The sequence below is a fragment of the Mus caroli genome, unplaced genomic scaffold (genome assembly GCF_978045245.1).
Source record: "Mus caroli unplaced genomic scaffold, Mus_caroli_1 scaffold_6, whole genome shotgun sequence".
Classification (NCBI taxonomy): domain Eukaryota; kingdom Metazoa; phylum Chordata; class Mammalia; order Rodentia; family Muridae; genus Mus; species Mus caroli.
In genome coordinates this window covers 15,074,070-15,101,707 of record NW_028227261.1, presented here as the reverse complement: position 1 = coordinate 15,101,707, position 27,638 = coordinate 15,074,070, and the positions used below count along the sequence as shown (strand labels likewise).

Below are 27,638 nucleotides of genomic sequence, written 5' to 3'. Positions count from 1 at the left end.
TTTGTAGCATTGACACTACGAACAGAATCTGAGAGTGTTTTCCCATGGGATATCATCAACTTGCTTTAAGGATACAACCTAAGCTCTCCTGCACCTCTGACCCTTCTCACCCAAAACTAACGGCAGCTGCCAGGTGGATATGAGCAGTGTTTCCAGACCTTGCCAAAGAGCCTGCAGGGAGCAAGCCTGCCTCGGCCTGAAAAGCCCTGGATTCTGCTAGATAGGGGGAAAGGAGAGTGAAACATTGCTCCGATCCCGTTCTTCTCAAGGCAGCCAGCCGGGCCAAGGACAGGTCCAGCAGGAGTGCAGGACCTGGCTTGCTGTGGCTAAGGCAGAGCTCTCCTTGCAGCCATCTGAGCTCAGCTGTTCCCTGGGCTGGCTGAGCTCAGATCTCCTAAGGGTAAGTTTGGGCAATCCTACCTCTCTTGTTTTACTAACACTGCTCCAAACAAGCCTTTTGTTCTCTAAACCACATCTGTTTCCAACATGAGACAGTCGGCAACATGTGGGGGTCATGTTGTCCATTCAAAATACCCACAGGGTTGTGGACACTTCCATGTATCCTACGCAGACTGGAAACCCTTCCTGTGGGACAATGGTCAATGGTCTTCCATGTTGGAGTGGAGTGGAAGGTGTGGTAAGGCTCCAGGTAAGGCCCCTCACTCCAAAGACAAAGACTGCTCTCCATTCTGACTTTACAACTTCCCAGGCAAGAGAAGAAACTTCTCAGTGGCAATGGATTAATAGATGTTTATATGCAAAGTAAATTTTAAAAGAGATGTTTATATGAATAAACTAAAACTTTCAGAAATCACCCTTTGTCCACTGTCATGATGAATATCGGGAGTATGAGGGTCTCTGAGTCTTTGTATAATTTCCACCCTGTAACCTGTTCTGGGAGAGAATTTCTGATCCAAGATCCATTTGTCTGTGTAGCCAGGGTCAGCGGCACCAGCGTCAGAGGCCATCAGTGCACAACCGCTCTGTTCCCAGGATTTAGGAAAATCAGAACTCTGTGAATCACATTAAAGAAGGGAAGATGGTGTTTGCTGTGAGAATTACTCAGCACCGACTTCATTTACCTTGATCCAAGGAGGCAGCTATGGATAGATGCTTAATGAAGCGTCAATATGGCCAGAAAGAGGAGGGACACTTCCTGCTTTACAAAGAGGAGACAGGAAGTGAGGAGTCCACATAGTCTACAGGAGGAAAAATGGGGAAAATGGCCTGTCCAGAGGAAAAGCCTTCAGGGTTGCGTGACTTTGAAGGTTCCTCTGGGACTTGAGGTTCAGCCCATATGGGGCTTCACCTGGGTCCTCGTGGGGACCACATGAGACTACAGTCACCTGTGTACACCGTGGGATAGCACCACATGAACTGAGAGGAAATGAGCCAATCTGTGTGGAGAGCAAGAACAGTTGCCATGGCTCCCTGTGGCCTGCAGGGCTCAGTCAAGGGTGGCCTCCTAGGTCTAAGCTGTCAACTGCTCCAGGGCCTGAGGTCAGGGTCACCCATGTTCAGAGTCAGGAAAGGGGGGCATGGTAGTTTGGGTCTCTGGGCAGCTTCCTGCAGTTGTTAGGGGAGACTAGGTACCTCTGAATGAACACGCAGGAATGAGGACCCCTGGGAACACGGCAGAAGGAAGTAAAGGGCAGTAACCAGCCCCCCTTCATTCCAAATGCCAAGTAAAGGAACCCCACCCACCACAAGGCTCTGAGGTAGTGGGGCGGTGAAAGGGCTTGTCATATGTTGGACAGCGGCAATTACTGGATGGTCAAGATGCAGAGTGGTCACCAGAAAGGTCCAGAAGCTTCAGTGGCAGAATGCTAGGTTCTTATAGACAGGACAGTATGAACGGGGCAGGCATGAGTGTTTCTACTCAGGAGCACCCTGTTCATAAGAAAAGATATTTTGTATATGGCTCCTGAGCCCCTTGGGGGCTTTGATTCTCCCTCTTCCCCCCTTTCCCTTCTGGTTGACTAAGGAGTTTATTTACAAAATCAGGTCACATCGGAGCACATTCCTGTGACTTCAGCCTGAAGGAAAGAAAATGGAGTCCGTGGATTCGGTGGTGGGAAACCTAGGCAGCGCTTTGTTCTAGTCCGGTTTTGAGGAGCAATTTGATCAGTAAGGCTTGTGTAGAATGGGTCCTAATCTTGAAACAAGATCTCCTTCCCGTTGCTTTCTGTTTTTTTGAGGGCTCATCTGCATACACCATGGTTATCTGCAGTCATGGTTACCAAGAGCAACTTGAGGACAGAGTGCTTTGACAGTTCCCAGTGGGGACCATCCATCCAGGAGTCCTGTCCCCTATGCCTCTGCTCTGTTTACCTCAGAACAATTACAACCTGAAGTGAAATGCGCCTGCAGACAGAGTCAGATGCTTGGTTCAGATAAACCCCAGCAGGACTGCCTGGAAAAGATACACTCTTCCACGTCCCTGGGTCACGCATGAGCTCAGACCCACAAAGGTGTAACCGGGATACAAGGTTGAAGAAGGACATGGCCTCCAATGTGTCTTTTTAAAACCACCATTTCCCTGACTTCTGTGTGCCAAGGACAAACTGGGCATGGACCAAATTTGTCATCTACTGTCCTCGGTAGATTGATTCAGATCCCCTGACCAAAAAATGCTAAAGAGAGGTTGGAAAGATGGCCCTATTATGTAAGAACTTGGAGTACAAGCATGAAGACCTGAGTTCTATTCCTAGAACCCGTGTTAAGAGAGCCGGACGTAAGGCCAGGAAGACAGAGGTGCTTGCCACACAAGCTTGGTGACCTGAGTCTCATTCGTGGAATTCAAAGAAAGGTAGAAGAAAGAACACACTCCATAAAGTTGTCCTCTGGCCTCCACTTGTATGGCATGGCACACACATACCGTACTCACACGCCTCATTAATAATAACAGTAACAACAACAACAATAATAATAGCAGTATAATAATAAGCTGGGCATGGTGATGTGTGCCTGTACTCTTAAGGCTTGGGAGGCGGAGACAGATGACTATCAGCTAACCTGCTACCGGTAAACTCCAGGTTCCTTGAGAGACCCTGTCTCAAAACAAAATAATGTAGAGACTGGAAGAGTTGGAGAGGAAGACCTCAGACCTCAAATCTATGATCTTCATGTGTATACATGCACGCACACACATGAGCACACTCAAATACACAAACGTTTATACGATAGACACTCACACAATAAGAGCTAGTGGTCAAGTGTACCTCGGAAGCCAAAGAATGTTCTAGTTGCAGAGGTTGCAAGGGGCTTTCCTCCTGTGCTCTGGAGTGTCATAGCTGGAGGGTGCATCAAATATCCACAGAGGGATAAACAGCATCCCCCATTCCTGTGCACCTGCAACCTCAGGATTTAACTTTCCTTGGGAAGAGTCTTTGTCAATATCATTAAGAATCATGATGGGGGCGATTCTTGAGATAAAATCTTCCAGGGCCTCACTCCAATGGCTAGTATCCTTCTGAGAGATGCAAAGAAGACAGAGGCAGAGACTGTGAGAAGAAGCCTTGTAGAGACAGAGGCAGAGATAGGAGAGTATAGTTGTAACCCAAGAAGCATGAGCAGCCACCAGAAGTTGCATGAGGCAGGAAGAGGACTCACACCTCTGGAGAAGCCTTGGTTCTGTGTTTGTGCCTTGCAGAATTGAGAGTGGTGACCCTTGATGAAGCCATTCAATGTATGGTAGCTCATTACCAGCCCATGGGTGCTGGGAATGGAACCCAGGCCCTAATGCCTGAGCATCAAGTGTTTTACCAACTGGGCCACTTCCTTGACCTCTACAGCCATTTCTAATAGCATCTTCCACTGAGGGAGAGATGGTCATCCCCTTCAGTTTTTGTAAGAAAAGCAGATGCCATGAGAGGGTTTGACTTGGTTTCCAGGCCTGGCAGCTGCCCAGAGCCAACACCTTCAATAACATCCCCCAACCCCCCACCCCATTCCCACCCTCAGAAGCACTTGGAGGTTGACTCTTGAGACATCAAGCTTCATGATAGCAAATCTAGATGTATAGCATTTAAATAATTCATAGCGATGGGAAATGAAATTGTTGTATCACTTACCCACCACTCACACTACCTGCGGAGGCAATAAACAACACTCTTTTGATAACCAACAACGGCATGGGATGGAAAGATTGTGCAGTGGACAGGCTGAGGCAGGGCTATCAGTCACAGTCACAGGAAAAGGTGGTCACTGGACAAACTCCCGCTCGCCTGGGAGATAACAGTGCTCTGCGTGCGATGAGCATATAGCCCCATTCCTCTGTGTGTGTGTGTGTGGCCATCCTCCTGTACAGGATCTCTCAGGAATGCTGTGGGATCATGCAGAGAGATGCTGATCTGTAGTGAATAGGACCTCCTACTTAGCTATTGCTCTTTGTCAGAGCAATACTCAGTTGCCTGCAGGTTCGCACGGACTCTGGAGACAGCCCGGGGGTGAAACCAGTGGCTAACGTGGGCTTTGAGGGCGAGAGAAGCCCAGGTGAGATCGCTGAGGAATTAGATGTCACCATCACCTATGCCCAGTGCCAGGATCAGTCGTACTGAAGAGCACCCCTTCTCCAGGCTTGAGAAGCACTCCGCCTCTCAGCACCTCAGTCTCCCCATCTACACGTGGGGAAAATACGCATCCTTTCTCTCCTAGAGTCTGCAGCATTAAAGTGAGAGCCACTACAGAGAAGGCTGCACACCTTTCAACCCTTTAATCAGCTACTTGGAAACAGCTGGCAGAGGCATGGTGTCCTAGAGGATGTGTCTGCCACAGACCTGCCGATCCACGGTCCTGCCTTTTATATGTAAACAGTTGCATGAGCGATGGGGAGATGGTTCAGATGTTAAGGGCACTTGCTGCTCTTTCAGAGGATCTGGGTTTTGTTCTTACACCCATATGGCTGCTTGCAGCTATCTGTAACTCCAGCTCCAGGTAATCCAGAGCCCTCTTCTGCCTTCTCACACACACAGTACACATACGCGCACACGTACACACACAAACACATATACACACATGCATACACACATACACATACATACATACACACACATGCACACACATACACATATACATACATGTACACACACATACACATATACACACATGCACATACATACATACACACACATGCACACACATACACACATACACACACACACACGCCTGCTTGGTACTCATACATATAAGCAGGCAAACATACATGCGCACAAAGTGAAAAGAAAGAAATCTTGGAATAAATGAATCAAAGAGACGTGTCACCAAGAAGAAGGTTGCCAGAACTCCTTCCCTGGGAAGATGTAAATAATGTCTACGCTTGCTTCATGAGGTTCCAAAGATAAACTAAAGTAAAATTCCACCACAATCTACCCCCAAGAAACCAGTACGTTTACCAGGCTTTCTCACAGAGCAAGAACAACGGGTTGCCTAAAGGAGCATGGTTGACCCCCGAGACTTCCCCCTACAGATGTACTGGCATAGAGATGGCTTCCCTATAGGCACACGGATTGACTCCCCTCCCCCACGTGCCCTCCCCAGCCTACATACTCAAGCCTCTTTGAGACCTTACATGCATACTTAGAGCAGACAGAACTGCATGTCAATGGCTGAGAGGAGTAGCTAGCAGGAACTAATGTGAGGGGTTCTTGCAAGAAGGCACAGCTGCTCTGTGGAGATGTGGCTGTTGGCTTGGGGGTGGTAGTATGCTAGAACAGAGGAAGACCAGACTCACATGTCATCACTCACAGGTGCTCGATGGTCACCCCCCTGGGCACCAGTAACAGCTGCTGGGCTAGCTCTCTGCTAGATGGGGTGGGGACTGCTATTGAACAAAACTCTTCCAAGCAATTTGTCTTGAGAATTTGAGCACCCCCACACGAGAGGGAGGGAGAGAGAGAGAGAGAGAGAGAGAGAGAGAGAGAGAGAGAGAGAGAGAGAGAGAGGCAGTAACAGGTAAGAGCAAAACAGCAGGCCAGCGTGCCCCTCCCCAACTTCATTGGCTGTGTGACAGCAGGAAAATCTTCAGGCATCTGTGTGTGGATGTGTATGTGTGGGTGTGTCCAGTAGCATCCACCTTGTTGGGTAGACAGAAAGAAATGTGGGTACACACACTGCACAGCACCTAGTGATCAGCTGTTGAAGGCCATGGTCTCATTGTCTGGTGCGCCAATCAAGTGGCTGTGACTCAGTGGCCCCACAGAGTCCCCGCACCGCCTGCTGCTTTGCCTTCCTTTCCCTCTTGCTCCAGCTAATCGCATTACTAAGATTATCTCCCGGTAGTCACAAGCTGCGGCCCTGGGACGTGGGTTTAATTCCGATTTAATAACAGGTTCTTAAACACATTTGAAAACAAAATTGTGATGCCCTTTTATCCCTCCGGTTAAGCAAAGTGCCCTTCCTAATACGCACTAATGCGCTGGGTCTTTGGGCTGTCTGTTGTCTCCTAGAAGAATATGTGTGCATTTCTTGGGAGATGGTTGGGAGCTGGGAATCGGGGGATTTCCACTCTCAAATCCCCCTGGCGACACAGGAAACAGCTTCCCAGGGCCAGGACTTGAAAACTGCGTTGTATGTAGCGGAGCCCGGGCTGCAAGCTCACTATGAAAATGAGGTATCTGATTCAGGAACAGATATGGAATGACGTTTTCGTCTTGAATTTATGGAAAACATAAAATTTTACTCTCCCTGGCAGGAGCAAGACGGTGGCTGACTTTCTAGAAGTTTACTGTGCCATTAGTCTCCGTTGATTATAAAGTCAGCAGCATAAAATGTTGCCTTTGAGAGGAAGAACAGAGAAGGAACTCCCGGGACTTCAAGGTGAGTGGAGAGGCAAGGTGGACTCATTCTCTTAAGACTCCCTGACAGATGCCAGAGAGACGAGAATTTTATCAAGACCTCATCCCTTCTTGGTACCTTGCAGCAATACAACCTCTACTTCCACCCTTGGTCACATGTTCTTCTGGGAAGAGTCTGTTTAATAGTCCTGACCTCTTAAAACATCACATCAAGGAAGATACAGGCAGAAGCAGTTGCGAATCTCACCCCCCAACCCCGCCCCGTGTGAACCGGGATAACGTCTGGAATGCTGTGAGACAACATGCAGTGGGGCTATGTAGATGTGGTTGTACTGGGTACCTGGACACTGCACTTGGGACCCACAGCTCCCATCCTCCTCCTCCCATCATGGGTCAGTGGGCCACTCCATCTTCTTTCTTGCTCTCAGCCAGAGAAACAGAAGCTATGGATACGTGACCCTAATAAGGAGTGACAAAAGGGCTCTAGGAAGACAGCTCAGTCAGTAATGATCTTGTCATGCCAGCTTGGGGACCTGAGTTCAGATATCAAGCATAAAAAGCTGTGTGGCTGTGTACATCTGTAATCCCAGCCTTGGGGAGGCAGAGACTGGAGGATCCTAGATAGAACCCACCAACCAGCTACTCTAGCCAAATTGGTGAGCTCCAGGCTTAGAGAGAGAACATATCTCAAAAATAAGGTGGAGAGTGATTGAGGAAGTCACCTGACATCGACCTCTGGCCTCCATAACCACACACACACACACACACACACACACACACACACACACATACACACACACACACACAAACGTGCAGACACCTGTGTGGCTGTGACCTCTAACATGTGTATGAACACACACCGAGATGGTAGTATCCCCACACTGGCATGTATTACTTGCTGTGTATCAGGCTATGTCTTTCAGATCTTCATCCTGACAACCTATTCAGACATACAGAGACATTGAACCTTCACCCGAGGTTACAGAGCTAAGAGCTGCTGGGTCCCACTCTGGGCCTGCAGGGACTTGATATCCTGTCAACTGTTTTGAGAATTTCTTCCTTGCAGCTAGCTCGGCAGTGTGCCTTCCATGTTGTCCCCAAGTGGATGCCACTGTTTTGGAAGGCTCTAGAAAGTTAGAAGATGAGGTGTAACTAGAGAAAATAGACCACTTGGGGGTGGGCCTCACGTTCCCCATGCCCCTCCCCATCCCGTGTGCCAAGGAGGGAGTGGCTTCCTCTTCTACCATACTCATGAAAAGGGTCACTGTCACAATGATCTTCTAGGTGCCACTGTGATGGCTGCACCTAAAAGTGCTGGCTCCTTTCTTCTCACAGCTGGGACCTCACACACCCCACCTTCTGAACAACCTTAGGTTGTTTTGTATTGACGGTGAATACCTGTTTCTACTGCACAGACAGGGCATCCCCAGTGGAGGCCCTGGACCCAACAGCAGGTATGGCCAGGAACTTGTGAGAACTGTAGATTACAGGGCTCCATTCAGACTGAGTCAGATCTTGGGGGGTGGGTGGTGGGGGTGGTGGTGGGCAGCAATCTGTACTTGAATACGGGCGTGATGGTGTGAGTGTCCATCAGAGGTGAGATGTTACCTCTCCTACCATTGTGGTTCTGAGAACTGCTGGCTTACCTTTGTTCTGTTCTGTTTGCTTGCTAGAGGATTCTCTTTCAGCCTCAGTTTCCCCACCTGTGCCACTCTGAATGTCCATGGTGTGTGTGTTAAGTATATGTATGTATGTATGTATGTATGTATGTATGTGTGTGTGTGTAAGTGTATGTAGGTGTATATATATACACATGTGTAAGTATGTATGCATGTATGTGTAAGTATGTGTGTAAGTGTGTGTATGTGTACATGTATGTGTGTGTAAGTGTGTGTGAGTATGTGTATATGTATGTGTAAATACGTGTGCATGTATGTGTGTATAGCTGTGTGAGTAAGTGTGCATGTAGTGTGTGCACGTGTGTGAGTGAGTGTGTGCACACGCCTAAGGTTGATATCAGGAATCATCTTTATTCTCTCTTCCATCTTATTTGCCGTGGCATTCTGCTATATCTCTGTAAAGCCCAGATCTCACCAATATGGCTAATCTTGCTAGCCAGCTTGCTCTGGGAATTTCTTATCTTCAAGTTCTTAGGCTATAATAACAGGTGGGCTACCACACCCACCCAGCATTTATGTCGGGGTTTCGGGGGATTTGAACTCTGGTCCCATATGCTTGCACAACAAGCAAGCTAACCACTGAGAAATCTACTCAGTCCCTCCCCACCGCTGCCTTGCTTTGAGAAGAAATAGAGTCCTGCAGACAAAGCAGCAGGTTGGCTAGCGCTGCTCTGCAGTGACTGGTGAGGGTGAGCCTGTGAACTGCCTGCTTAGCATTCAGGAAGCCAGGGTTCTGTCTCCAGCATTTGAGAGTTAGCAGCGGGAGGCTCAGAAGTTCAAGGTCACCCTCAGCTACACAGGGAGTTCAAGAACAGCCTATGTTATATGTGACTCTGCCTTAAAACAAAAGCAAATAAGAAATACCTGTGGCTGGAAACTGTTGGCACCTGACGGTTCTTCTGAGCTCTGTCAACTTGTATTTTCCAGTACCGTGCCTCTCTCAGCTGGGGTGGCCAGTCCTCAGGTCACCTGGGATTGAGGTTTCAATGGAAGACCCTCATCTCACACCCAGAGAAGGCTTCCTCAAATGAAGAAGATCTAGACATACTCTTCCAGCAAATGGCAGCCCTCCAATCCCCACACCTAGGACAGGTAATTGTTTGGCAAATGCAGAAATGCACAAGAATTTCCCTCTCTGGCAAAGATGCTCCGTGCCACAGCCACACACAAGGCCTGGACAGGGAAGCAAACAGTTCTAATCTGTATCTGTCGTAGCTGCTAAGCCTGTTTATAATGAAGTACTATCCAAGTGCTCACTGCACAAGGCATCTCTGCCGTCCGGTGATTTAAACGAACTCTGTTAAGCTCAAACAAACAAAAACCTATAAAGAGGGATTTCACTAATTCACTCTAATGACCGGGAGACCTATCCAAATTGCTACATTATCAAAGGGTTGAGAAAATAATTTTAAAACGAAGGAGCTGGGAAACATAAGTTCACTTTGTTGAACCATTGAAATCCTTGCCCAATGAATTATAATGTATCCAGAGTCAGGAGGACATGGCTGGGCTCTCGGGGTGGCCAACATACCTAGGAACCCAGGAGATGTGTTCTTAAATCTTTCTGTTACCCAAACTCTGCTCTCTCCATCTGCGGGAGAAAATGAGTATGGGAAAGATCTGGGAGTCTACCCATGTGAGTGTCCCCAAAGCTTGACTCCCAGGCTGGTGCAAGAATAGGCAAGAATGGACTATAGCTTAGTTGATGGAGCGCTTGCCTGGCAGGAATGCAACCATGGGTTCTATCCCCAGTGCTCAGTGGTAAAGACAACTGACTGCTCTTCCAGAGGACCCGGGTTCAATTCCCAGCACGACATGGCAGCTTAAAACCGTCTGTAACTCCAAGATTTGATACCCTCATGCAGGCAAAACACCAATGCACATAAAAAAAGAGAAGAGTTTGGGTGGAGAGAGAGAGAGAGAGAGAGAGAGAGAGAGAGAGAGAGAGAGAGAGAGAGCAAGCAAATGTGGACATTCTTTTTCCCAGCAGGAATTCTGGGTGCGCCCCTAGCTGTTTCCACGAACTTTCTATGTGGTTCCTAGCCAACTCACAGCAGAGTGAACCAGGTGACCGGGACTTCTGGCTTGAAGTTGGCAGCCAGCCTGGGATGCCCTGTTTGCTTTAACAAATAGTTCCAACTGGGACCTGGGTAGGAGGTGTCTGTCTTCCTCCTCCAGTCTGGGACATTTGGGCAGTGCTGGCTTCCCTGAGAAAGGGCTCTTCTTCCAGCCCTTTACCAATCAGCGGGCAGGCAGGGGCTATGCAGCAGAATGTGCACAGCGTAGCTGTGACTGTTACCCAAACAGTCATCTTGGTAGTAAAGCTGAACTCTGAGGGTCTTGGAAAGACATAGCCAAGCCACAGGTAACATCTCACCTAAGGGAGACTATATGCTTGTGCACTGTGACCAAAAGAGTGAGTCCCTGTCAATGCATGGACAGGAAGAAGCTGGAAAAGCAGGAGCCTGAAGGATAAGGGACCTGTAACCTTCTCCAATGAAGGTGACTGTGCCTGCAACACCCTTACTGGGTTCTCCCCCAGGCAGAGAGGCCACAGGGGATGTGAGATACTTTCTGCTCAGCTCTGCTTAGCTCTTGCTGGTTTCTCTGCTTGGCATGGGCTGCCCACCTATAGATCTCATCAATGGCTTTGGGATACTAAATGCACCATACAGGTACAGTGCTCATTCTGGTCCTGCCACAGAAAAGTGTCCGATCTCAATTGTCAATAGTCTGTGGCCCAGGGGGCAATGCTCAGGTAACATTCTTCCTAGACTATTCTGATGTCATTCTGTGATCACTGCTAGATTTTGGCTGTACTGTGATTCATGCGTCATGAACATTTATTGAGCACCTACTGTATTCCAGGTACCTTGTGGTAATACAGAACTTCACTCCTTTAATCCCAAGTGACTGTGAGTAAGACCCATGTGGAAGGTGACCCAGGGATGGATATTTTTGTTTGACCCAAGTCGTTACATGTTTGCCTTTCTGAATGAATGTTGGATGAGTTGTTAACACTTAAAAATGTAGGGATCTCCCTACAAAGCCGGGATCCTTGGAGACAGCCTGCAGCCCTCTTGGATAGAGCTAGGGACTTGTTTGGGAAGCAGGTGGCATGGGATTCTTCACAGATGACCTTCCAATCAGTGCAGGAAATAGCCATGTTTCTCTTTCACTGGCATGTCGACCCTTCTGACAAGCAGGGGCTGGGGGTCTGTATGTTAGAGAGCAGCCGGTTCCTTCTTCAAATTCCCACTAAACACCTGGACTTCACACAGAGCTGCAGGGGGGCAGTGCTCCTTCCCAGTCACCCCCGAACTACAGGCACACCATGATCAAGCTAACCATGACAGCAGCTGCTCAGTTGCCACTAACCCTGGCACTCCCACACATCTGTACCTGTGGCCAATTCACCTGGGCATGCAGGTGTTTGAAGATGTTGCCTCAGCCTTAGACGACCCCCCCCCACTTCAACATGTACTTCACGATAATACACCCCCCAACGTGGGCCTTTTGTTGAGTCAACCTCTTTCTATCATTTCTAATCCCTCCTGGACCTGTAGGGAAGGCATCATCTCAGAATTTGCAGAGAAGACTGTTCACGAACCTACCTGTGCAGGAGAAAGGACCACATACTTGTAGCCTGGCCAGCAAGTCACATAGGCACCATCCTAACCTAGCTAACCGTTTTGGCTAGCTTTCCTGTGAGGCTGTAAAATGCCAGTGGCCGGGAGTCCCATAATCTCTCTGAGTCAGCAGAAGCTCTCAATCTTAGCATTATTACATTGACTCTAGAGAATTCTCTGCCATAGGGCGCTGTCAAGGGGGAACTGTGAGGGTTTTAATGTCATCCCCACTAGAGACTGCTAACATCTCTCCCCTCTTTCAGTTGTGACAAACAATATGTCTCTAGATATTGCAGGAGGTGGGAAAGCACTAGTAGATCTTCAAGCTGGTACATGACCTGAACACAGGTAATAATGAGGTGCTTTCTAGGTGGTGGGTCGATGGGGGGATAGGAGTAGAAGGAGATTGGGTAGGAAGTATGTGGACAAACCAATATATAAATACATGGCACTGAGAAGGGAGGGAGGGAGAAAGGAAGGAAGTGAAACAAACAAACAAACAAACAATGCCAAGCCTCAAGGCAACTGAAAAAAAGAGTGAGCGATGACTGTAAAATCTTTGAATTTTTTTTTTTTTGAGAGCACCGGGCTCCAGTCTCAAATTACTTCTCATGGATACCACGAGTTGTTGAAAGTAAAGGGCATTTGTCATAGATTTATAATGGGATCAGAATGACACGGTTGGGGTCCTTACAAAGACCTGGCTTTCCCAACGCAGTCTGTCTTCGAGATGCCAGTGTGGTCTATTTTGACTATTCATTCCTGACGCCGGGCCTACTTTTCCACCAGCTGACCCTCCCTGCGCAGACCTTATTTCAGCTCCAGACGCTCTGCAAGAATTTATTTAAAGCAAAACCATGAAAAATACATTTTGGGGGGAACCGCAACGTGTAGGATGATTTTCTTCTTGAGGGTATTAGGTCCTCTTGTGACACATCCTGTGGGGCTGCCCGGGGTCAGGTAAGAGACACCCCCCCTTTTGCTGAATGAAGTTGAGAAGGTGAGTGGAGGGTTCAGCCACGCCAGCCAGCGAGCTATAAGCATCACGAACCGTGTTATACAATGTTCTTCCTTCCAGTGTTGGAGGATAAAGGCTTCATTTTAGACCCCACAATTATCCTCTCAGGAAAAATAGCCCCAATCACATTTCGGAAAATAGATTCAATCAAATGTTCTTTCTGCTGCTGCTTCCACAGAATACACTCATCAAGGCCAAGTTCACTGAGCAGGGACAACGATGAGGGTTTGCACCAGCTGACCCACCCCCACTTGTTTGTAGATGGATTTGTAGTTCTGGGGTAGCTGACCCTCCTCCCCCCAGGCTCCTCACATACCCATTTGAGTTTGAGGGAGTAGGTTAAAAAGAGACTGGTTAGTTTCTCTTCCCCTGGTCCCTAGTCCCTGCTCTTCAGCAAAGCAGTCGCAGTAGCGAGCCATTGCCAGCACCCATTGGGAGCTCAAGGAAGCAGACTCCCAAAGCACTTGCCCCCAACATGATTAGAGGTCTGAGCTGCCCCCCACCCAGGCAAGAGTAACGTTTCTTCCAAACATGAGAGGCAGCATGGAGTCAGAACCCATCTCCAACAGTTTCCTTCCCAGGAGTCCGTGCAAAGCAGAGGCAGAGGAAGGAGACCCACCACCCGGAAACGCCAAAGGCTCCTCTTCCTGGGTCTCGATTGGTCCTTTATGGAACCAACAGTTTATCTTTTTTTCACTTCTTTTTTTTTTTATTAGATATTTTCTTCATTTACATTTCAAATGCTATCCCCAAATTCCCCTATACCTTCCCCCCATCCTGCTCCCCAATCCACCCAACTCCAGCTTCCTGGCCCTGGCATTCCCCTGTATTGGGGCATATGATCTTTGCAAGACCAAGGGCTTCTCCTCCCATTGATGGCCAACTAGGCTATCCTCTGCTACATATGCAACTAGAGACAGAGTTCTGTGGGGTTCTGATTAGTTTATATTGTTGATCCTCCTATAGGGTTGCCGACCCCTTTAGCTCCTTGGTTACTTTCTCTAGCTCCTTCTTTAGGGAACCTGTGTTCCATCCAATAGAAGACTGTGAGCATCCACTTCTGTATTTGCCAGGCACTGGCATAGCCTCACAAGAGAGAGCTATATCAGGGTCCTGTCAGCAAAATCTTGCTGGCGTATGCAATATTGTCTGGGCTTGGTGGTTGTATATGGGATGGATCCCCAGGTGGGGCAGTCTCTGGATGGTTCTTTCTACTGTTTCAGCTCCAAACTTTGTCTCTAACTTTGACAGTTCATCTTAAGGATGCTCTGCCCTGGCGTGCGCGCTCATTGCTCCCTAGAGTAACCTTCTGGGTATTCCAGGCTCAAGGGTTTCAGAACCGTGCCCTGGGGGGGGGTAGGTTTGCTCTCCTGCCACCCACCTTCCCGCTGCACATGCCCAAGTGGCATATGTGGCTGTCATATGCCTGTCTGTTCTTAGATGCTGTGGCCCTCCTTCTGCTCCCACTTTTAAATATTTGTGGGAGACAAGGTGCTAATGAGCCAGGGCGCTACCCTTTGACTTGCATCCTCCTGAGATGCTGCTCCCGATCTCCTCAGGATTCCAGGGTGAAGCATCCACCCCCTCTGCAGGCTGAGCAGGGGTGGGGGCGGGGCTCTTCTGTGTCTCATTAGATCAGCTCCTGTCATGTGCCCTCCCTTTGGGCTGCAGAAAGCAGCCTGTGGAGACCCGTCAGATAACCTGCACTCACTGACATCCATCGATGCTACTGATATTCCTTCTTCACAGTTTGTAGGTTTCCAAAGCAGACTTCCTTTCAAAGACATTTTCCATGATAAACCACCTTCTCGGCATGAAGCTCTTGAAATAGACAAGAAAGATGATGCAGGGGCGGGGTGCTGGGGTATGGGGGGGTGGCCTCTTTCCTTCTGCCCAGAGCTAAGCACTCCTGAGCTATTTCCTGGTCTTCTCTCTATGCAGTGCCTCTTGGTTGTGGCCTTTGAGTAAGCACTGTCATTCTGTCCCTATGATGTCATGCCTGCTTTCTTCACGTGGGCTCTTACACTTGGCTCTATTTTCCATGCCACCATGACAGCAGGCAGATGGGAAACAAGGTCCCACTGGGAAAGAAATTCGGGCTGCCTCTGCTTCCCTGATGGAATGCGCACACTTTGGCTGGGGGAGGGGTGGCAGTTGACACTGCCCTGCCAACCAAGAGCTAGGAGCACCTGCAGGCTGATGGGAGTACCTGGAATCTCACCTAGCCTTCCTGGCAGTGCTGTCCCAAGGGGTTCACCTCCAGGGACCAGAGTCAGGGAGAGGGGCAGAAGTCACAAGCGGTGACTTGAGATTGCCTCTTTTCAGTCTGAGTTTACGCCAATGTGTACAAGTCAGAAGAGGGGGAACAGGAAGCAGTTGTAGCTTCTGCTGGGACAGATCGGGTGACACCAGGCCCCATTGATTCCCACAGTGTGGCAGTTTCCTAGGTAGAAGCAGGCCCTGGGGCCTGCAGACTCCTCATGCTCCCTGTCTGAGGACCAGACTGCCAGGGCACTTAACCACCCAGCGCCTGGCTTTGCAAGCCTGCATTCTAAAATGATGTTTTATCTCACCTTTAATCTTTAAAAGTATAAGGTGTGTGTGTGTGTGTGTGTGTGTGTGTGTATGTGTGTGTGTGTGTGTGTGTGTGGGGCGCGTGCGCGCACACATAAATATACATGAATGTGGAAGCCAGAGGACATGTTTGGGTGTTATGCTTGTTTGGTTTGTTCTGAGACAAGCTCTCTCAATCTCCTGGAATTTGCCAAGCATGTGAGGCTGGTGACCATCCTATATACCTGTCTCTCTGTCTTCCCAGAGCTGTACTGGATTCTTTTATATATGGGTTCTGGGGATCAATATTGGGTCCTTAAAGCAACTCACTTACCGATCTATTTTCTCAGCTCACAATCTTACTCGATCTTTTACACACACACACACACACACACACACACACACACACACACACGTTTGGTGTGCATGCGTGTGACAGATGTGTGCCTGCCACAGTGCATATGTAGCAGCCATAGACAACTTGCAAGAGGAGGTTCTCTGTTTCTCCCATGTGGGTCCCAGGGATTGGACACAGGTCATCAGGCTTGGCGGCAAGCCCCTTTATCTGCTGAGCCATCTTGGCAGACCTCTTACCAGAGGCTCCATGAAACTCCGCTGCCTCTCCCTAAGCTACAAACAGAACCGGACTGCGCCATCTCTAGCATGGCCTCCAACCTTGGGAACAGGCCAAGATTCTTTGAACTTAAGGTGAATGATCTCTGTCAGAGGATGGGGAGCAGGCAGCGCGGGAACTTAGCCTTGCTGCAAGGTGGTCTAGTACGGGTTTGCAGGCGGGTTCACATCTCTTTGCTTTCCTCTCACGCCACGTTGCAATTGGCTGCGGGCTGTTTTGACCATTATTTTTTCATGCAACAGGGAAAACTATGCCCCGGGGTCTGATTATTAAAATATGTTACTCTTCTATATTTAAATAGTGGAATGACTTTTTCCAAGATTTAAAGTGAGCCAGAGCGAACACCTACGACTCACAGGGAAACGTAATCCCCGGCCACGGGGAATGAGGACCGTGGGCCTGCTGCTCCAGACTTTGAGTGGCAGAAGCTTGTGGAGCAATGACCAGGACCCGACCCCCCCCACCCCCCACCCCACCACCCGGCCTCGGGCATCTCCTTACTTATCCTTTGGCTTCTGTCTCTAGTCTATGAGGACGGGAGGAAAGGATTTGAATCTCTGAGAAAGGAAACCATCTGTGGGTAAGCTTTGTCTGCCATGATAGAGTGCTAACACAAAGTACAAGGGGGCCATACTAAGTCTTTCCCTCCTTAAATTACGTTTGCAGTTATTTCACAGCAGCAACAAGAAAAGTGACCAGGGGAGGAGGTGACAGTGGGAACCCAGTGTAGAAACCAAGTGTGACAATTCTCTTGAATGCTTGTCCTCTGAAAATGGCCACAATGAGGAATTAGAGTGTGAACTACCCTGTACTGTTGTCCCAGGTTAACTCTGGTTCCCAGTACATGTGTGCACATGGGACGGATGGGTACTGATGCAGTCTTCAGTGGAAAGAAGGGAACCCAGCTTGAGTCTCCCATGGCACCAGACGGGAGGCCTTGTCTGCCTGCAATGGAGCTGCTGGGCTCGGAGCAAACCCCAGTAGGCCCAGGCGCCTGAAACCTGGCAAGGCAGACAAAGCGGCTCATTAGGCCATAATTTTATTAAGCAACACTTCACATAGTACATAATTTTCAGCTTTTAAATCTAAAATAGAAGGGATGTTTTTAAACTTGGTTAGAGCAACAGATTGGGTTTTTAAAAACATAGCTGCTTCAGGGCCAACACAGTGAGGGCATTTCTCAAAGAACCTTCCAAGGACTTCTAGACTGTAATCTAGGCCTGTAATCTTCCACTGGCACTGGATGGAGGGGCACAGAGATGAAGGCTATGTTACAGAGACGGGTCTCCAGCTGGGGCTGTATGCCTCCGGTTCTCTGACCTCACAGGGAAGCAGAAGCAAAGGATTCTGGGAGTCAGCAGCATGCAAGGCTGATGCACAGCAGTGGACCTACTATGGGAAGCACTTGGCAGCTTTGGGAAGGAGACCTTTACGTCCCATTCCTGGATAGCGCAAAGGAATCAAAGGCACAGATGTGTCATAGTGTTCAGTGGGCATCGAGACTGTCTACCCTCTATGTTACCCACAGAATGAGGATAGAACAGTAGGGAGACCTGAAAATGACAGGTGGGGTATCTAAGGGCAGAGGAAGTTGCTTAGCCACTCAGTTTTGTGCCAGAGCCATCAAAGCCCCTCTCTGCTCTGCTCACAGATGGCCTCTTTTCCCCAGGGCATCTGGACTACTGCAAATAGACAATGGCCACAGTCCCCAATGTCCCCTACAGGGAACATTTTCAGATACCCAGCTTCAAGGAGACGTTTGGCTACTCAAAGTGTTGACGTTCAACATTAATCTTTAATGTGGCCAAAAACCATTAAGCTGATGTGTGTGATGCTACCCATCTCTACAGCAGGCCATTTCATTTTCAGCTTGGAGAGTGGCTGGGAACTGTCCCCAGAGAGAGTTCCTAGCTGCTTTTTGCTTCAAGATTTTAAAGGGAGGTCCCTTCCTCTTGCCTCAGCTTTTGATGTTGGGCCTTCTGGTGACTAAGTGTCCCAAGCAGAGTACCAGTCTCTGGGGCCTTGGGATTGGGGGTGATGCTTATGTAGCTGTCCAGGCAAGGGGGACTCATAAAGGGCATCTGGCCAAAGAGGGCTTGAAAGTGTCTTGGGACACCAAAGACATCTCAAAGTGGCTCCATCCCAGTGTCTGTGGTGAGCAGTAGCATGGAATGATGCCAGAAGGGTAAACCAAGGAAGATCTAGGAAGATAACACCTGAGAATCCCAAATGTGACATGGCTCCATAGGAGATGGGCTGTCAGGGAAGATGCAGAGTGGGAGGGGAGTAGAGTCTGCAAGTGATGTACTGCAAGAGGCAGGGGCACCTATGGAAGGATGCTGCTAGCCATTCGTGGAAGAGTAGAATAATGAGGAGGAGGAGGAAGAGGAGGAGGAGGAAGAGGAGGAGGAGAAGAAAGAGGAGGAAAAGGAGGGGGAAGAGAAGGGAGAGGAGGAAGAGGAGGAGGAGGAGGAGAAAGAGGAGGAAAAGGAAGAGGAAGAAGAGGAAGAGGATAAGGGAGAGGAGGAAGAGGAAGGGGAAGAGGAGGAGGAAGAGGACGATGAGCATGAATAAAGATTATTCGTGAAGCATGCTCACCCCTATCCTTCCAAGGTGACTCATATTGCAGTCACCTTCCCTGCCCAAGCAGACACACTTATTTCCCACAATCCTTTGTGGTCAAGCACGGTTGACAGAAATGGACTTGGGGACATTGGATGAGTCTTCCTGTGAATGATCAAGGTTCACATGGCAGGGACAGTTCAAGATAGAGTGAGGAGGATATTCTGAGTACTGGTTGTGTCGTATTAGGCCATCCGGTCCCCATGGCTACCTTGACACATGCACATGCAACAGCTGGAGACAATAGAAAGGAGAGATGCAAAGCGAGGGAAAAGAACGGTGTCTTCTTATGGAAACCTGTGACCACCACCAGCCTGTGGTTCTGTATCACGGAGTGGGTTCTGTATCATTGAGTTTAACCATCTTCAGGTCAGAGATATTTGTTTAAAATAATCTAGAAGTTTTCTAAAAGCAAACCTTGGCCAACCTTTGCTGTTTGAGCTATGCAAATAAGGTTGGGATACCCACTGTTCGAGACTTCCTGGGGAATGCTGAACCCTCTTTCTCTCTCTAGTTCTTGTTTTAGCATCCTTGGCCTGGTGTCTGGTTCACAGAGCATGCTGTCTATGACAGTTGTGCTTATACCAAACATGTATACCCTTGCTTTTGGTGCTGAGGAGGGAGCTTGGAAACTTGGACACATCTAAACACATCAATTTACCCCTGAGCTACACCCCAACCTTGATACTTGTTTCCTAGTTCCCACTCACTAAACAACACAGACAGGGAGTCATTCCTACAGCCTTTGCATTTGTATAGGGGACCATACTCCACTTGGTAATGGTCACGGAGGACATTTGGGAGGACACACAGAGGTCACCTGCAGATACTGCCATCTTACACAGGGAACTTGAATACCCTCAAGTGTTGGTATCTGTGGTGGAACCTGGAACCAATCTCCCTGTATTAGTCAGGGTTTCTATTCCTGCATAAACATCATGACCAAGAAGCAAGTTGGGGAGGAAAGGGTTTATTCAGCTTACACTTCCATGTTGCTGTTCATCACCAAAGGAAGTCAGGACTGGAACTCAAGCAGGTCAGGAAGCAGGAGCTGATGCAGAGGGCATGCAAGGATGTTACTTACTGGCTTGCTTGGATGTTACCTAAGCCCTTAGAGGAGCCTAAGAAGATCGTGAGTTGCCCAGACATTGGATGGTTGGAGTTTGATTTTGCTTTTGATTGTGACTGTGCCCTGATATTTTTCCCTCTTGAAGGAAGAAAGTATTTTAGTGGAACCCACAGTTAAAAGACTTTGAATTTTAAAAGATATTGGACATTTTAAAGGGATTGAACTTTTAATATGTAAAGACTGTGGGACTTTTAATGTTATTTAGACCTTGGGGATGAATAAGAAAGTAAGGGTTGAGGCTTAATAGTGATGTGTTTTTGTGTCAAGTTGACAAGGGGTCAATTGTACTGGCTGGTTTTGTGTGTCAACTTGACACAAGCTGGAGTTATCCCAGAGAAAGGAGCTTCAGTTGAGGAAATGCCTCCATGAGATCCAGCTGTAAGGCATTTTATTTTTCAATTAGTGATCAAGGGGGGGAGGGCCCATTGTGGGTGGTGCCATCCCTGGGCTGGTAGTCTTGGGTTCTATAAGAAAGCGAGCTGAGCAAGCCAGGGGAAGCAGACAAGTCAGTAAGAAACATCCCTCCATGGCCTCTGCCATCTGCTCCTGCTTCCTGACCTGCTCGAGTTCCAGTCCTGACTTCCTCGAGTTCCAGTCCTGACTTCCTTTAGTGATAAACAGTGGTTTAGAGGTGTAAGCCAAATAAACCCTTTCTTCCCCAACTTGCTTCGTGGTCATGATGTTTGTGCAGGAATAGAAACCCTGACTAATACCCCACCCCCCACGGACACTAAAGATGTGACAGCAACCAGGTCTGACAATGTTAAGAGTATATTATCATTCTGTCCCAACAGGGAGTCACCAGCATGAAAAAACAAGTGTGCCCCACCCCCAGGGCATTTCTGAAGCAGGATGCAGCTAGTTACATCTGGCTCAGACCCATGAAGGTGGTCAAGGGTGGGTATATGCAGGATGAAGTCCTACAAGGGAATGTCTGCAGGGAGATGTTTGGGGTCCTGTTTCACTTCTCAGCAACATCTGAAGCGGGGAAGAGACGACATCATGGCCTCACAGCCTCTAGTTGCAGAATAAGTCAGAAGATGAGTATATCAAAAAAAAAATCAAGAAAAAGGACTGGGGAGATTTGTCTGTGGGTAAAAGGCCTGCTGCACAGCATCAGGACCACAGTCCCCGCACCCTACATGAAAAGCCAGGAGGGACGGCATCTGCTTGTAACCATGACACAGAGAAGAAACAGGAGGGTCCCTGTGGCTTTGTCGAGCAGGCAGCTTGGATTAACTGATAAGCTATGGGCCAGTGAGAGGATGGATACACAGGCTTACACACTTACACACACACACACACATGAGAGAGAGAGAGAGAGAGAGAGAGAGAGAGAGAGAGAGACTTCTATATAATAAAGCATTCATACACAATGCTCTTTAAAATCACCTTCTATGTGTGCCTGTGTGTGTGCATGTGACAGAGAGAGAGACAGAGAGACAGAGAGACAGAGAGATATCACAACCCCTTTGGAGGTCACATATCAAATATCCTCCCTATCAGATATTTACATTACAATCCATAACAGTAACAGCTATAAAGTAGCGGGACATATAATTGTATGGTTGGGGGTTGCCAAGACATGAGGATCTGTCTTAAAGGGTGGCAGTGTTAGGTAGGTCGAGATCCACTGCTCTGCACAAGTATTCAGTATTTCAACTAAAAGCAAGTATTCAGCGCATCCAAACTTGTTCTGACTGGTACCATTCAAGAATCCTCCTGTGAACCCACTGATGCCCACCATCCTGTCCCAGAAGGCTTAGCTAGCACCTGCTGAGGGAGATGGTGGGAGAGAGGAGAAAAATGCAAATTACGGGAAGGCCCGAGAAGCTCCCACCAGCAAGAGGGATGCTCACATGAGCCGTGTCTCCTCCTGCTCTATTTTAACTTGACAGTTTGGCGATCACACTCGGGTTTGACAGGGAACTGTGAAAATGTTCATTTTGTCTTCCTCAGACTTCTAAATCCAATCAAAATACTGTTTATTAAAATCCATGGCGCTTAGCAGAAGCTGTGGTGTGGCCTTAAGAAAAGCTGACCCCAGATCACTCCTATACTATTTCTGAAGTTGGCTTCTCAACACCAGGCTGAAGAGATGGCTCAGTGGGTTAAAACCCCTGACCTGGATTTGAACCCATGTAAAGCTGGTGGCATGACTGTAATCCCAGAACTCCTATGGGAAGATGGAGGGTGAAGGTGGGGAATCCCTGGAAACTTTCAGGCAAAGACCATGGCTGAAACAAAGTAGAAGGGGAGGGCCAAGACTCGAGGTTGTCCTCTGAAGTCGAAACCCGCAATACAGTACATGTGCCCACATGTGTGCAAGGGAGTGCACCACACACACACACACACACACCCCATACATATATGCATACACACCAAACCCAGGCAAGGTAGCACATGCCTACTAATCCTAGCACCAGGAACTCAGAGACTCAGGGCGTAGGGGCTGTGAATGGGATCCTTGGGGCTTGCTGGAGGCCAAACTGATGAGTTCCAGGTTCAGTAAGAGATTCTGTATCAACTGTCAAAAAATATGGTGGAGAGCAATCTAGGGAGATATCCAACAATGACCTTTGACCTCCACACACACATGTTCATATACACACAGATGCACACACGTACAGAGAAACAACATAGACCTTTGGGTACACACACCTATGAGCTGGCCTGCACTTTGTACTCCAGCTTCTTCGTCTGTAGAGGAGAGCAACTGCCTGGAAGTTTCCACTCCACCCCACTCCCGCCCCAAGAGAAATCCAGCCAGCGCCAGAGAGGATGTGGGCTCCAGCATTCTCACACTGTCTCGGGTACACAGGCTGAGGTGACAAGCTGTGATGTATGCCACCTGGAGCCTCATGTCTTCATGTCACCAGCAAGCCGTGCAGTGCCAGCTGGAAGCTTTGGAATGAGCCTCCCTAGGTGGAAGAGCTGTGCGGCAGGAGGGAATTAGACCCAGAGGACAAGCAGCTAGAAGGGGAGGTAGAATGGGGAAAGAGAGAGAGATGGAAAGGGGGAGGGGAATGGGAAGGGGAGAGGGGGGAGGGGGGAGGGGGGAGGGGGGAGAGACTGACACTGAAATTGATTGTCAGCTGCAGGGCCACAGAGCCACCTGTAGGAGCTTTCTAAAGGCTCATCCCCCAGGTGCTGACACATGGGTCCCTTCTGGAAATTTCCAACCTGAGCTGGGGAGACGGCTCAGTGGGTCAGGTGGTTGCTGCTTAAGTGTGAAGACCCAAGTTTAGATCCCCAGGACCCACCTAAAAAGCCAAGTGTGGCAGTGTACACCTGTAAGCTTGGTGTGCTTAGGGGCAGAGACAGGAGGATCCCAGGGACAGCCACCCTAGCCAAAATAATAAGTTCCAGATTCAATGGGAGACCTTGACTCAAAAATATAGGGTAGAATGTGATAGGTATAGACACTGGTGCGAACCTCTGGTCTCCACATACATATACACAGGCAAGCATGTCTACACCCACATGTGCAGCACCTATACATTCCTGCAACACAGACATACATACATACATACTACACACATACATACAGTGGGTTATGTGGACATATGTAATTGCAGTGTCTATGCTAGCCCACATCATCTGATACTTGTTTCTATTCACCTGGCTCTCTCTTCCTGGTGCTAAGAAGGATGCAGCTGCTCCACCCTTTGAGTCTCCAGATGGGGCACAGTTCCTAGTAGCTGCCACTGATGTGCTGGGATGGACTCTGATTGGATGATGGGGCCATCGCTGCACTAACAGCAGAAGTCAATAGAAATAATGATACCATTTAGCCTAAGTCATCGGGTGTGCAGAAGGATGCCGGCCAGGTAGGAAGGTGTGCTATGAACTTCAAATCCTAAGGAATCGAAAGACAGACTTCTGAACTAAAATTAGGGGCTATTTTCAGAAAAGCAATGGATTGTGGGGTGTTCAAATTCCATAACCACCCAAGATGTAATGGCACGTGATTAGGTCAAAAAAAACCCAATGACTTACATTATTTCTATCCATACAGATATTAAACTTAATCCAGTCTTTGCAACAAACTTTCAAGACAATGTGTAGCATTACCTTCTAGTCTACTGAGGAGAAAACAAAGCCTCAGAGAGGTTAAGTGTCTTTCTTAGGGTCACACAGCTGGAAAACACTCGTGTGTGCATGTGCGAGCACACATACGCACATGCACACATATACACAACTGGTCACACCCTAAGTGACCCAGAAGAAGAGAGAAATGGTGAGTTTTCCAAGGAAGCAGCTGCCACATTAACGAAGCACCTTTTAGGATGTCAGATTGGGCTGGCAAGATGGTTTCAGTGGGTAGAGAGGCTTGCCACCAAGCCTGATGACCTGAGTTCAATTTCCAGGACCCATATGGTGGAAAGCGCCAACTCCTGAAGTTATCTCCTGACTACCACACATGTACTATGGTATGTCTGTGCGCGGTTTCTGGGTTTGTCACGGGTTAACAACAGACACACGACGTGTTGGTGGCGAACCTGCAGCTGACATGGGTGAGTTTCTGCGATGCATTCCTATTCCTCATCTCCAAGTGGGGACCATGGGACCCGCCCTCACAGGGTGGCTGCTGAGAGGGAGGCAGATTTGTGAAAACAGACCGAGAAAGAGGCCCAGTATTCTCCGAGCGAATTCCATTTACATGTGCATCTGAGGGAGCCATTAAACCACAAAAAACACCCTCGTTTTACTTGGGACAATAAACGAAAAATCTTTTGACATTCGAGGCATTTCGTGTCTCGGAGCTCCGAGAGAACAGTTCCATTGAACTTGAAAGGGGTCTGCAGCATAATTCACGTTGCATGTTATGAAAGCGTTTCTCTCTCACGTCGGGCTTTATCTAAATTTTTAAACAAGGCCTAATTTACAGGGCCCAAACGACTTGGCAACTTTCCCACAATCTCATTGAAAAAAGTCCTGGCTGCCTATAGGCCGTGGGGACCTTGAAAGGCCGCTTTGTTTCGGGTGCCAACTTGAACCAAAATTACTCTGGCAACCAAAGGTCGTCTTTTCAAACAAATCTTAAGAATCTGCACGCACACATGGTCCACAGAGCTGCCGTGAACCCGGACGCCACCAACCGTAGCCCAGGTGTAAAGGTTCAGACTCTGTGGCAGAAGGTGAGTGTGTGTGTGTGTGTGTGTGTGTGTGTGTGTGTGTGTAGAGGTGGGGCGGCGGGGGGAGTCCATCCCGCTGGAACAAAACAGCCCAGAGACGGTACCAGCTTTGTTTTGGATCCTTGGTATCTATATATAAATCAGGGATGATGCCATCCACCTACAGTCCCAACTCAGGAGGGTCAGAGTCATGCAGATCGTGGGGATTCAGTGGCCAGGCTGTGTAGCTCAACCGGTGAGCTCCTAGTGCGAGTGAGACTCTACTCCCAAAATTAAGGTGGAAGGTGAAGTGATTGAGGAAGACACTTGACATCAGACTCTGGTGTGTCAACACACACACATGCATACACACACACACATTCACACACACACACACACACACACACTCACACACACACACTCACACACACACATGCACACACACACTCACACAATGCACACATGCATACACACACATACACACACTCACACAACACACTCACACACACACTCACATGCACACACTCACACACACTCATACACTTATGTGGGGAGGGAGGGAAAGATGTAGAGGGAGGGAGGGAGGGAGAGAGATAAAGAGAGAGAGATAGAGAGAGAGAGAGAGAGAGAGAGAGAGAGAGAGAGAGAGAGAGAGAGAGGAGTCACATTGCCACCATCTGTTGGATACATGCCTAGCTCCACATTCTTACCCAGTCTGCACTCTCTGGCCCAGATGCCCCTCTGACCTTGACCTGTTCCTCTATTGTGACACTCTTTCCTTCCCCCTCTTACTAAGTTAGAGTCCCATAGACCTTCTTACTTTCCTCCGACATACAAGAAGGCTGCAGTTGCATAGGCCTTTGTGCATACTCTCCCTCCTGTCTTGATGTTTGTTATAGATTTGGGCTCAGGCTTCCCTCTGTCATCTGACCTGGCTCAGAATGAACCCCGGGTCCCATCTCTGTCTCCCTTCCTTGCCTGTTTGCCTCAGTTTCCCAGATGCTCTGTAAAGCACCTGCTTTCTGCATCTCTCACTTTCTCGTCCCTGTTTTGTCCCCAGGAATACGGGGAGGGTTTCCATCAGAAGTGACCAACAGGAGGAACATTCAGAGACTCGTGGGGGTGACTGAAGGCTGAAAGTGTCTCTGATGCAGCTTCCTGTCACTCAGCCTGTAGGCAAAGCTGCTGAGACCAAAGCTGGATCCAAACTCCTCCTGTCTTGGTGATCCTGAAGTCCCTGGGCAGGGAATGAGCCCTTGAGCTATCTGGACCTCTATTTCCCCATATGATGAATAGGTATGTTATATATCATGAGGGCTGCCACGAGCTGTGTGCATCAGGACACTTAGCCCAACAGGAAGTGCCCCCCCCCAAGGCCAGTTGATGGTTGCAGGCCTGTGTTTGCACCCTCCTTTAGCACTTAGCAGAGGCTTCTGAGTAAACTTCAGGGGTGGTGACACGCGGTTGACAACCTGGGTCATTGAATCATGTAATGTGTGCAGGCAGCTAGAGAGGCACGGCACAGAAGGAACCGTCTCTCTTGACATCCTCAGCACCCTCCGTGGGGCCAGGTTCCTGAGCTCAGCTAGAGGAAGGGCAAGACAGGAATGTGCCTGTGCCAGGCTTGCCCCACCAGCTCAAGCCTGCAGTCTAAGAACATGTGGGTCTAAACCGACTTGACCCACCAAATGCCTCCCAGAATCTTTTGGGTAGCAAAAAAGAGACGCACAAGACAATTATCAGCACTGAATAGGGGTGGGGCCTGCAGGGCACACAGTAGGGGCTCATCAAGATTCCCAGGTCACATTGATCCAGCTCCTCACTGCCATTTATTCCCAGGGCAGCCAGGACATCTAATTACTGAGAGAGGGTCTGACCCTGGGAAGAATCACACAGCATACCTCGCAGACCCCCGCCCTCTGTCACTTCTACTAATTGCCTGCCAAACTGAAAGACTTTTTAAAAAAGGACGGGCGATAATTGAAATTTCACATAATTACATCTGAAAGTAACGCTTTCAGCTTCCCCAACTTCAGTCAAAACTCTGTCTTGTCAAAATAGTCTCAGAGTCCCACCTTCCCTTAAACAGAGTCTGCTGAACTGTATCACTAAGCATTTTTTTAAAGCTTCTAAAATAAGCGAAGCCTCTTTGGGGCTTTCTTTTGGAAGGGGATTTCTCTAAGTGGGTTTTCGTTTTGTGGGTTCCTTGCTTTTAAATGGCTTGTGTTCCACCTGTGACATGTGCTGTCTCTGCCTCATTTTTAATTACAATCGGAACGTTATCCCTGGGTGGTTCCAAAATATGCGGGGCCACATAGCTCATCGCAGCTCGTCCCCTGAAGGCTATTTCGTGGGTTTTCTGATGCTGTCACCCTCCGAACACTGACTGGATACAGGCTGCATGCTGAGGAAGGAGGCGGGGAGGGCCCCAGAGAGGCCTCCTGATCGGTTGCCTGGTGCCTC

General features: G+C 48.7%; 1 protein-coding gene across 2 annotated transcripts in view; it reads right to left on the bottom strand.

The window, feature by feature from the left end:
- Kazn (kazrin, periplakin interacting protein) overlaps window positions 1-27,638 on the bottom strand; it is a 371,538-nt gene that overhangs the window by 319,448 nt on the left and 24,452 nt on the right. The gene's annotated exons all lie outside the window — the stretch shown is intronic.